We start from the raw sequence: 12,733 nt of genomic DNA, 5'->3' as shown, positions 1-12,733 counted from the left end.
TGTTTTCTGCTACCTTGTCTTCCAAATCGCTGATTTTATCCACTGCTTCATTTAATCTACTGTTTATTCCTTCTAGTGTATTTCTCATTTCAGATATTGAATTTTTTATTTATGACTTTTTTTTATGAATTCTATGTCCTTTTTCATGCTGTTGTAGTCCTCATTAAGTTTCTTGACATGCTCACTAAGTTTTTGGAGCATCCTTATAACCATGTTTTTAAACTCTATACCTGATAAATTGCTTGCTTCTATTTCACTTAGCTCTTTTTCTGGACATTTGTCCTGTTCTTTTGTTTAGGGCATGTTTCTTTGTCTCCCCACTTTGGCTCCATTTTTGTGTTTGTTTTCATGTATTAGGTAGACCTGCTATGTTTCCCAGTATTGGTAGGGTGGCCTTATGTAGGTGTCCTGGGATCCACTGGTGTAATCTCTTTGATTGCTTGAGCTGTATGCTCCAGGAATGTCCCTTGTGTGAGTTATGTGAGCCCTTCTGTTGTAATTGTCTTGATTGCTATTGTCTCATTCATGCATGGGTTTGACATTCAGGCTTGCTCACTGTAAGTATTGGCCTTAAGTACAGTGTAAAAGCTGCTGTGTACATGCTGACCACACTAAGCAGAGTTTGCTTCAGCAGGGTCTGGTGCCTGCCAAGATCTCCCTTTGGATATGCCATTTGTGAAGCTAATTGAATCCCACTCTGATGATGTCTAAAGCTGGCCACTGGATGTGCTAATTCTGGTATGTCTTGGGAGGGAATCTGAAGCAGGTTGATGTCAGACCCTCCTTGTGACTGGCCCTAGGAAACCTTTTTGGAGCTACAAAGTGATACACAATTTGTGGTTGCCTTTGCTGGATATGGTTGTGCATGGGAAGAACCAAGATCAGTTCTGAGTCCGGGAGCAGGTCAGCAAATGGCCCAAGGCACCCTGAGATCTGCCTCTGTCTGTTGGCTGCCATTAGGCTCAGTCACTGAAAGGCTTGTTGGAAGGAGGGAGTAGTGGCCTCCACCCAAGAGCCACACAACTCAGTCAGTGACACCCACTGAGTCTGCCCGGGCCTCTATACCTCAGCCCAGGCAGCTGACTCCTCAGGAAGGCAGGATCTCCACAGGGTGGATTGGCAGGGAATCCAGATTGTGGGGCTATTGCATTTCCCCAGGCTGATGCCATATGGAGGGCAGTGCTCCACCCAAGAAAGATGGTGCCTATAGTGCGGGAGAGGGACTTAGCACAGGGATCCTAACAGCTGTCCCTTTAGCTCTCTCCCCAGAGCTACAAACCTCAGCCTCCCCTCATGTGACTCTAGTCCACTCTGCCCTCCTTCCACCGGAGTCTAAGAAATTTTGTGCATTGTCCTTTTAAGAGGGCACCTGTGTCTCTAGCCGACTCTTGTGTCTCTCTGGCAGATGGAATCCCAGCTGATCTTCACAGCTTGATGTTATGTGGGCACCTGTTCTCAGCTCTTGTGCTCTTGGCTGGGGAGCCTGACATGGGGTGGAGACCCCATGCTCCTCAAGGAGAACCTTCGCAGTTGAGATATCCCTTTGGCATCTCAGCTATAGCCCATGGGAAGCAGGGCCAGCCCTTTTCTTGTCTCTGCCCTTCCTGCCAGTCTTGATGTGGCTTCTTATGTAAATCTTTGGTTCAAGACTTCTGTTCAGTTAGTCTTCAGTTGATATTCAGATCGATTGTTCTAAATTTTAGCTGTAATTTCAGTTTTTTCCTGTAGGAGGTGAGTGTAGATTTCACCTACTCTGCAGTCACCTTGGATCTCTCTATTTGTTGACTTTTTGATAATAGCTATTCTGACTGGTGTGAGGTAATAACTCATTGTGGTTTTAATATTCCTTTCCCTGAAAATTAGTGATGTTAAGCTTTTTTTTAATATGTCTGTTGGCCATCTGTTTGTCTTCTTTGGAGAAATGTCCTTTCAAGTCCTCTGCCTATTTTTTTATTAGCTTGTTCATTTTTTTTGTTGTTATTGAGTTGTATGAGTTTCTTATATATTTTGGATATCATTACCAGATACATAATTTACAAATATATTTTCCCATTAAGTATGTTATCTTTCTGTTTTGTTAATGGTTTCCAACTGGTTCATTTTAAAATTAAACTTTGTTCAAACTTTGTGTTTCCTCTTTGCTGACTAATCTCTGGTCTATATAGACTTCTACAAAGAAAAATGCAGAGCTAAATGGTTTCCTGGTGGATACTGCAAAACATTTAAGAAAAAAAAATTTATATAAACTTCTTTGAGAAGAGAAAATAAAAAGAAATACCTTTGGAGGGATAAAATTAGAGTTGGATTATCAAAAATATTATACAGTATGTATATTTCCATTTCCTTTCCCACAACTTGATGCTATTTCCTTGACTTATAGCCCAACACCACTCTGACTTCTGTTTCCCTAGTTACTTCTCTTACTCTGACCCTCCTGCCTCTTTCTTATAAGAATCCTTTGATTACATTAGGTTTACCAAGATAATCCAGGATAGTCTCCCCACTTAAAGTCCAGAGATTAATAACATCAGCAAAGTCTCTTTTCCCAGGTAAGGTAGCATATTCACAGGTTTCAGGAATTAGGACATGTACATCTTTGGAGTCATTATTCTGCCTATCACACCTGGTAATCTAAAGAGCTACACATGTGCAAGCCTGTACATATAATCAGTAGAGACAAGACAAGACCCCATCTACTTACACATCCCTTTCTAAACCCAATTCTTACAATAAACACAAAGAACAAAAGAAGAAACCCAGCAAAAAGCTAAAGCAAGGGCACACTTATAAACTGCCCAAGCTTTGAATATATTTCCCAATGACATATAGATCCATTGGCAAAGGCTGGAAACTCTACAAGCTCAAGGCATTTGAGCACAACCTTTCATCAATGATTGGCCAAATAGTAAGCTATGCTGAAAAAGATTCGACCCCAAATACCATGCTTAAAAAATTTTTTAAATAATTTAAAAAATACTGAGTAGAGACTGCAGTGGTCACATATTGCAGAAAAGAGAGACCCTGCAGAATTAACTCAGGAAGGCACAAAACAAAAAATAAAATAAAATAAAATAAAATAAAATAAAATAAAATAAAATAAAATAAAATAAAATAAAATAAAATAAAATAAAATAAAATAAAATAATAAAATAAAATAAAATAAAACATCCAGAAAACAACCCCAAGTTGTGGAAAAGAATTGGAATCCAAGTTACTACAACGTATTATCCAAAATGTCCATTTTTCAACAAAAATTTATGATATATAAAAAAAAAAAAAAACAGTAAATAAGCTCTATACTCAGAAAATAGACAATAGAAACTGTCTCGAATGGGCCCAGATTTTAGGCTTAACAGACGAAAACTTTAAATCAGTTATTAATAGGATGTACAGAGAACTAAGGAAAGCTATGTTCAAAAGATTTAAAGGAAATATGAAAGCAATGAATCAACAAATACAAAAATATCAAAAAGAGATAGAAATTATAAAAATAATAAAATTTAAATTTGGGAATTGAAAAATATAACTACATTTTTTGAAATTCACTAGAAGGGCTCAAAACAACCATGAGATGTCAGATTACAGGATCAGCAATTTGAAGATAGATGAACAGAAATTATTCAATCTGAACAGAAGAAAAAATTGAAAATAAATATAAAAACTAAAAAGGCCCTCAGAGACCTATGTGACACCATCAAGCACACCAATATATGTAATGGGAATCACAGGAGAAGAGAGAAAGTGGCACACAAAAAAAAATTCAGGAAATAATGTCCCCCAAAACTAGTCAATTTGGATGAATAATATAAATCTACAGATCCAAAATTCAAGGAACTCAATCAATTCCAAGTAGGATAAATGCAAATATGAATTTAAACCCTTACCTAATATCATACACAAAAATAAATACACAAAGTGGATCAAATACCTAAATATAAGAGCTATAGTTTGAAACTTTTAGATGAAAACATAGGAGAAAAGCTTCTTGACCATGAGTGAGGCAGGGTCCTTAGATAAGACACCAAAAGCATGATCCATAAAAAACACAAAAAAAAGGAATAAACTTCTGATTCATGCTACAACATATATGAATGCCGTACACATATAACTGAAAGAAGCCAGTCATGAGAGACTATATATTGTATGATTCCATTCATATGATAAATCCAGAAAAGGTAAATCTATAGGCACAAGAAACAAATTACTTGATGTCTGGGTCTGGGAGTGGGAGTGGAGATTAACTATAAATAGGCACAGGAATTTGGGTGGGGAGGAGGAGATAAATGTTCTAAAACTGAATTGTGATGCTAGTTACACAACTCTATAAATTTATTTTAAAATCACTGAATTGGATTCCAAGAAAGCAGTGGATTGAGTGGAAGCTACACTGACAATCTCCCCTGACCAAACTGGAATTAGAGAAACACAATCCTGACTAATCTACTGAAGACTAGCTGGAGAGCACCCTAATAACCAAGGACAAAAAGTGGAAACCACATAGAGACTGGTAGGAAGTGAGGAGACATGAGAGGGCTGGCTGGGCACCCACATGCAGCAGCTGAAGATATATAGGGATATCTCAGCTGTAGGAGGTTCCCACTGAGGACTCTGGGGCCTAAACCCCAGGCTGGGCTTCCCAGCCAAGAGCACCAGAACTGAGAAAGGTGCCCACATAATATCTGGCTGTGAAAAGCAGCTGGGTTTCTGTCTTCCAGGAAGAGATGGCTGGAAATGCAGGCACCCTCTTAAAGAGCCAATAAACAAAGTTTGTGTGCAGACACTCACCTTGGGCCCCAATAGATGGAGGGCAGAGTGGATTGGAGCTGTGTGAGGAGAATCTGTGGTTGTAGGCTCTGGAGATAGAGCTCAGAGGGCACCCCTCTGGATTCCTTTGCTTAGTCATTTCCCCACAGTGCAGAGGACATCTTTCTCAGGCAGATATTTAACATCCAAGAAGCTTTTGCCTGGGGTGAGGGTCTAGCAATTGCCTCATCCTTTTGGAAACCTCTCACCTCAACCGGTGGAGTTTCTACAGCCTGAGGCTCATTAAGAGACTGAATAACAATCAGCCTCTGGGTTCTTTGAGTCTTTGCCTATTTTGCTTCTGGACCCATGGCTTGGGAAAGCAGACCTTGACACCATCTTGGTCATTTCCAAACACACCCAGTGCCAGCAGAGGAAGCCACAAGCTGTGGAGTTTGAAAGCTTCAAACAGGGTACTAAAGTCCAGTCACAAACAGCATCTGACATTGACCTACACCAGAGACCATCCAAAAGACTGGGAGTCCTAGCATATCTACCCATTACATAGAAACAAATCCAAACAGGCAGCCAAGTGGGGAGACAAAAAAACAAGCCCCAAATGAAAGAATAAAAGAATTCTCCAAACTCTAGGGCCCTTTGTGCCAAGTATTGGTATATACTAAGCTGGCTAAAAGCTCCTTTTCTCAAAAAGAACATAGTTGAAAATGAAGAACATGCAAAAAGTATAATACACTTTATTACAAAGAATGTAAAAGATACAACACTAGTTCATAGAGGGAAGATATTTACTCTGCTTAGGGTCTTCAATGAACACCTCAGAGCAGGTGATATTTAACCTTGTCTTGAAGGATAAAGAGAAAGGGGAAGGAGCATTGTATCAGAAAGTTTTACCTATATCATCTCAAGTCCTCACAACATCAGGAGAATTAAATTATACTTCTCCCATTTTATAGACAAAGAAATACCACCAGCATCTTTTGGTAGCCTGACTTAGTTTATATTGCTCATAAATGGCAGAGTTGGGATGGCAACCAATGTCTACCAGAACTTAAAACCAGACAGTTATGCTTTGCAATGACTAGAAACAGCACTGATGAAAGAATATGCAAAGGCATAGGAATGTGAAAAAATATGGTGAAGTGTTCAGTTCACAAGGATTTTATGTTATATGCTTTTGAATTTTAAATATTTTTGAAGATAGAAGCAAAAGCTTAAATAGGAGAGTAATGTGATCATATTTGATCTTTAGGTAGATCTGAAAGCAGAATATAGAAAGAGCTAGACTTAGGTAAGATTGGAAGCAGAGAGGTCATTCAGAAGGCTTTTCAGTCATTAAGATGAGAAAGTATATAGACCTGAAATAAAAATTGACAGTGGAAATAAAGAGGAGGAAACAAAACTGAGAAATATTCAAGATATATAATTTTCTTTCTGGGATATAAGGTGGAAGAGGAGACAAGGGTGCCACATATGTTCCTGGGTTGTGCCTCTGATAGAATGGTCATGGTACTTCTTAAGGTATTTAGAAAGATGATAAAATCATGAGGTCAGCCTTGAGCATTTTACCTTTGAGATCCTTGAGCAATTTCCACGTATGTATTCTACTACAGTCTTGGAAATATTATGCTGGAGTCTGGGGCTAGAGCTTTAGATATAGAAATCTTCAATGAGTGGGGGAGTGGTTAAAACAATAAAGCATGTTTGCAATGAACAAAGATTTTAGAATAGACTCCTGAGTCTCATCAACAATCAAAGATAAGCAGTAAAAAAAAAAAATTTAAAAATCCATGTATCAGTGAAAGACACACAAAAAAGTGAGAAATATAGGAGAAAATTTAAGAGACCTCTCTTATACAAATATTAGGAATGCATTCAGCTGCAAGTAACAATGTAAGCAATGCCTTATTTATACTCTCTTAAACAAACTAGGTTTTACCTTTTCAACATTACAAGATGTCAGAAGGTATACCTTTGTTGATATCAGTTAAGAACCTTTTAGACAGATTTTCCTCTATCTGTTCATATTAGCACATTTAACACATTAACTTCAAACTCTTGTGGTCTCTGCACTTTAGGCACATTATCAGTACTGAATGCAAGAAGCAGTGATCCAGGAAAAGAGTTTTCTCCATGTTAAGCTATGTGTTTTAATCTGAGAAAGAAGACCTTCCACTGAAGACTCTTCTATATCGCATTAATCAAATCTAGGTTACATTCCCCTCTTAAACCAATCTGCAGCCAAGTTAAATTGGATTATCATGTTTCATCTAGGGACTAGGATAAGGGCCTACCCTCTCCCAAAATAGAGAACATCTCTACCAAATACCTAAGCAGATAGGTGTTCTGATAGCAAGAAATCAAGAAGGAAAGGCTTTGAGATAGGCAACATATATAGCAGCCAATGTCAGAGAAGTTTCATAAACAATGGATGGTCAACAGTATCAAACTTGAAGAGGAACTAAGAGTGAGAAGTGATTATTATACGTGATTTTTTATATGTAGAATACTGTGTGGTGGTGACTTTTCTAAAACATTTTCTGGAGTTGGAAGCTAGCTTGTTTTGGCTTGTTCAATAAACAGAATGTGTAAGTTAAGCTTACTTGGAAAGAAGTTGAGAGTAAAAGGGAAAATCAGAAGAAATCTCCCCATTCTGTCCTTGATAGATTTGATTTTTGAAGGAGAGATTCTATGTGTAACAGATCAAGGGAAGTGAAAAGTTGAGATGAAGGGAAAAGTTGATTGATGCTTCCAGATTCTTGGAAAGATCTAGAGTTTACTTGGAGGCGCTGGCCTTGAAGAGCATAGAGCAGTGATTAGTCCTACAGCTCTGAATACTGCAGGTCCTGGCTTTGCCTCTTCATCTTTCTGAGGCTCAGTTTCTCCATTTGTGAAATGGAGATAATAAAACTGGACTTATTTTATGGAGTTGTTAAGAGGTTTGAAAGAGGTGATACTCTTAACACAATGCCCTGAAGTAAAAGACACTCAAATGTTACCTGTGATCATTATAATTGATATTAACTATTAAATATCATAGTTATATTTACTAACCTTTACTCTCAGATATACAAAATTTTAATTTATTTTTAGTTTGTCATTAATTAATCTAATTACTATGTTGTATACCTGAAATAATATAATATTGTACAGTGTTACCTCGGTTTTTCAATGTAATCCATTTTGGAAAACCATTCGAGTTCTGAAACTTTCGAAAACTGAGGGATTAACAGCCGACAGCTAGGCCTCAAGATCTTGCACTCGGCAGAAGCCATGTGGCATGTTCGACTTCCGAGGCGGGTTCAAAAACCTAAGCATTTACTTCCAGGTATATGGCGTTTCGTAAACTGAAATGTTGGCCAATGAAGACTTTCGAAAACCGAGGTACCACTGTATATCAACTATAACTGAAAAATAAATTTTTTTAAAAGTGGTCATGGACCAAAGGTGAAATGTAATAAACCAAGTATTATAATTATTAAGTCCTGTGCACCTAGTTCTATTTAAATTTTAAAAGACCGAGGTAGAGAGTGATGGGATATGTTCAAGTACTTTTGTCCTCATGATCTCTATAGGCCCAGTGAAGTAAGAGAATATTAATGGGCTAAGGTGCAGGTAAGAGAATATAGAATTAATATGAAAGTATTAACAGTGGTGTTACAAAAGAGATGACATTTATTTGGTGTGAGAACACTTAGGGCAATGGCTGGAAAAATGATTCAAAAATCTTTGAGAAAAATACAGAAGAGGTTTAACTACGGGATAAAAATTAAAGTCACCCCTCCTGGCTCTATATGAAATATTTACTATCACATTTCCCCCTTTGATATTCCTCTTATATAATAAATTTTTGCTAACCTAATTTCTTCCCATTTTTCTATTTTCATCTTATCAATCAATTATATCTAATTTAATTAGCAAGGAAAATAGGAAATCTATGTTTGTGCCAGTAATACTTATTCTTTTTAATTTTTATCCCCAGGTCACTTGAAAATCAGCTCTTCTGACCCAGTCAATGGGTGGACTAAATGACTCTGTGGTCAGTGAATTTGTGTTACTGGCCCTTTCTTGTTCTTGAGACAAAAAACTTCTTCTCATCTTGATATGTTCTTTGCTCTATTTAGGGGTCATCTTGGGGAACCTTTTTATTTTGTTTTTGGTAATTTTTGATTCTCATTTACATTCTCCTATGTACTTTCTGCTGGGCAACCTGTCCCTCATTGACATGGGCCTTTCTTCTACTGCAATTCCCAAGATAATCACAGGTCTTTTAAATGAATACAAAGTAATCTCTTTTCAAAGTTGCATGACACAGATATGTTTCATTCACATCATAGGAGGAGTGGCGATGGTTTTACTCAGAGCCATGGCATTTGATAGGTGCACAGCAATCTTTAAGCCACTTCAATACTTGAAAATCATGAATTCTAAAGTGTGTGTTTCATTTGTAATCACTGGCTGGGTAACTGGGGTGATCCATGCTATGTCTCAGTTTTTTTTGTTATAAACTTGCCTTTCTGTGGGCCTAACAAAGTTGACAGCTTTTACTGTGACTTTCCTAAGATTATAAAACTTGCATGCACAGGTGGAGCCAAGCTTGAGTTTATTGTTACTGCCAACAGTGGCTTCATGACTATGGCCACTTTCGTCCTGCTAATCCTTTCCTATTCCTTCATTTTGGTCACCATCTGGAAATGTTCTTCAGGAGACTTATCTAAGGCATTTTTCACTTTGTCATCTCATATCACTGTGGTTTTTTTGTTTTTCACTCCATGCATATTTCTTTATATCTGGCCTTCTCCCCCACCATCACTCGATAAAAACCTGTTCATTGTTGACTTTGCTATTACACCTGTCTTGAATCCTGCCATCTATTCATTAAGGAACAAAGACATAAAGGTAGCAGTAAAAAGATTGCACAAAAAGATATCTTATTTCAGATTTTGTTGACCATATATATTTTTGGGAGTTTTAAAACTATACATTCAACTCCATGCTGGCCCATCTCCACTTAGGCACCTCAAATTTAACATATCCATAACAAACTCATCATCTGCCATCCTAAATCTGTTACTATATCTGTGGAATATAAGACTATTACCATTACCATCATGAGAAAACTAAGTCCATCATGCTAAGAATTTATATTCTTACAGAGAACAGCATGATTTGAAAGAGGACATTTTAATTTTGAATTTTTTGTTATTTTGCAAATAAAATGATATAATAGCATCATTTCTACTATTCATAAGGTCTAAAATAACCTGTAAACTTGTAGTGAATGTCAAAAATCATCACATTGAATTGTTATATATGTAGGTCCAATGGCTTTAATTATTACCTAAAAGAAGATCCAGAAACAAAAATCTGAATGCAAATAGTTTATTTGGAAGGAATTCCTAGAAGACTGGTTCAGCAATGAGGCCATGATACAAGGAAGGAGAGGATGCCAATAGTGTCTGTGTTAATTGATATCCTACTACTGTGAACAGCTGCGGTGCAGTCCTGCTGTGGCTCTCTAAGAGAACATACAGATTCTATGAATTACTGTTGTCTCACTTGAGAGGCAAGAAAGTCATGTATTTTCTTTTCCAAGTATATAACTTTCTTTCTCTTAGGTAGTTTAAGCATTCTAGAAATCTACAATACTAAGATAAAGGGATTTTAGAAATCACTTTATCCAACCTCTTTATTCAAAACCATTTAAGATAAGACTGGGAAGAGGAAAGAGTGTAGTGAAAAAGCAAGTCTCCTTCTTCATTCCTCTCTAAATCTTTTCTTTTTCTTCCAAATTTACTTATGTTTTTTACTAACTCTTACAATTTTTAAAAATTTATCTTTATTGTTGAAAGAATTTCAGATGTCCACTTTTTCTCCCCATTGACCCCTTGTACCCACATCCACCCCCCACGCCAGGCCTTCACCACACTGTGTGTCCCTGGGTTATACATTTTGTATTAGTGTAGCTCTGAGGCATTAATTCCATGGGAGTTTCAGGCTTCCCTACATAGTGGGTGGAACACCTCTGATATCCAAAGAGGTCCTCAGGTGAAAATCTCTGGAGCTTATGGTATAAAAGAATCTACATTCTTGGAAATACTAAGTTCTAGGGGGATGTGTGTGGTGTACCAAGAGCAAATATCATAGGCTAGAGTCATTTGATAATTCCACATCTTCCCATGCTCGAGACATTTATCTCCATAGCAGTTCATTCCATCATTGATTCTTCAAACACAGGAATGTTAATAGAACAAGTGCTTATGGCTCATGTCAATACACATGTTCTCAGGATTATATTCATCATTCTTTCCTCCACAACTCATTCTAGATTTTCCTCACATTTATCTAACATTCCTGCTCATCTAGATCCCTTGCTCAGATCCATATTTTTCTATCTGAGCAGTATGAGTCAGTCCATGATTATCATGTTCCTGTCAGGCTGTAATTGTTGCAATTGCCCATTTACAGTTATCAATCATAGTTGATGCAAGTTATCAGCAATTCTATTTTTTCATGATAAAGAAAGTTAATTATTGCTGGCATGAAAATAACTTTTTATTTGTCTGCTGATCTATAAATACAAGGAAACCAAAATGGCCAGGGAGCTACTAAAATTTTGTTTATTGTAATGCTTACTCTGTCCCCAAAAGAAGCATTCTCCCCAGCCCAGCATAGGTCAAAGATGTAGGTCAGAAAGCTCAGATTCTCCAAGGAAGTGATAGAGAATGAAGTCACGCTGATCACCTGCCCTTGGTTTTGAGACCTATGCATTCTAGAACACAATACCTAATAATGTCCATTGGTTCGAAATATATATCTACATTAAAGCACAAAGTGTCACCTGCAAACTGGCACATATTTGCACCCTTACAAGGCTATTCCATGTTTTATCAGACTGACAGCTTCTGTTGGATACAAGCACCAGTAGGTCACTTGGTTGTGTGCCCTTTGTTGCACTTTCTTTGCTGTAAAGACATTCCTATTGTCCTAAACAATATTATGAGAATATTAGGCATTCTGTGTACCTCTGGATCATCTCATGGCCAAGGTACTACTGTCAAACCATACCTGGAAAGAACATTTATCTTCAGTAAGAACAATTCATTGTTTTTCCAGCAAGGAAGGGATATCCAATGTAAACAACCTGCCATCAGGTTGCTGACATGAATGCCTCAACAAATGAAACCATATCAAGTGTTGAGCATCCATGTGTGAGCATCCATCCTTGAAAGGTCAAACATTCAACAGTGGATATAGCTAGGACTGCTTTAATGAGAAGAGACCTTGCTGAAAGAACCCATGGAAAGACTTCATCCTTGACATTCATAAATATTCCATTCAAGGGCCCATTGTGCAAGCACTGGAGTGGGTGAGCCAGGTAATCAACTCTGCTACTTAACACTATTCTTGGACTACAATATGATAAGTACACATGTCTTTATTCCTGCTTTCTTCTGGCTAAAAGAACAATTATATCACATCTCAACATGACAAAGTGACAATCCCACGGTTGTGAAGAAATTATAAAACTGACCCACATTTTTTAGGACGAATATCATAGAATAGAGTCATTTGATAATTCCCAGCAGAGTGCTAGGTTCATTGCTATTTTTTCTTTCTTTAAACACATAAAATAGAAATGTTGACTCATATGGTTTGAAAAGGGCAAAATAAATGAAATATAACCTCCAAAAGTATGTGCTGTTGAATGTACACTCATAAAATACAGTAATTAGAATAGCAAAGAAAGCTCAGATGAGAGCTAAGTTCTATTCTGTAATAAAGGTGTATTATCAAAACAGAGGTGAATAAATCCATATAATAAATAATCAAGCATTTGAACAAATAAAAATGTTGTTTTTTGTTTGTTTGTTATGTTATTTATTATAGTACTTCATTAACATGAAATAATTTAATTTAGAGTAATATTTGTGTTTAAACCATATAAACACTATCTTACTGACCCTCCCAG

The 12,733-nt window shown here is 37.1% G+C and overlaps 1 pseudogene; it reads left to right on the top strand.

Moving 5' to 3' along the window:
• Positions 1-8,776: 8,776 nt before the first annotated feature.
• LOC107526992 (olfactory receptor 4F15-like) lies at positions 8,777-9,711 on the top strand (annotated as a pseudogene).
• Positions 9,712-12,733: the final 3,022 nt, after the last annotated feature.

This window comes from Miniopterus natalensis, chromosome 1 (assembly GCF_054644295.1).
Source record: "Miniopterus natalensis isolate mMinNat1 chromosome 1, mMinNat1.hap1, whole genome shotgun sequence".
NCBI classification, from domain to species: Eukaryota; Metazoa; Chordata; class Mammalia; order Chiroptera; family Miniopteridae; genus Miniopterus; species Miniopterus natalensis.
The sequence above is the reverse complement of the archived record's forward strand: the minus strand, read 5'-3'. Positions and strand labels throughout refer to the sequence as shown.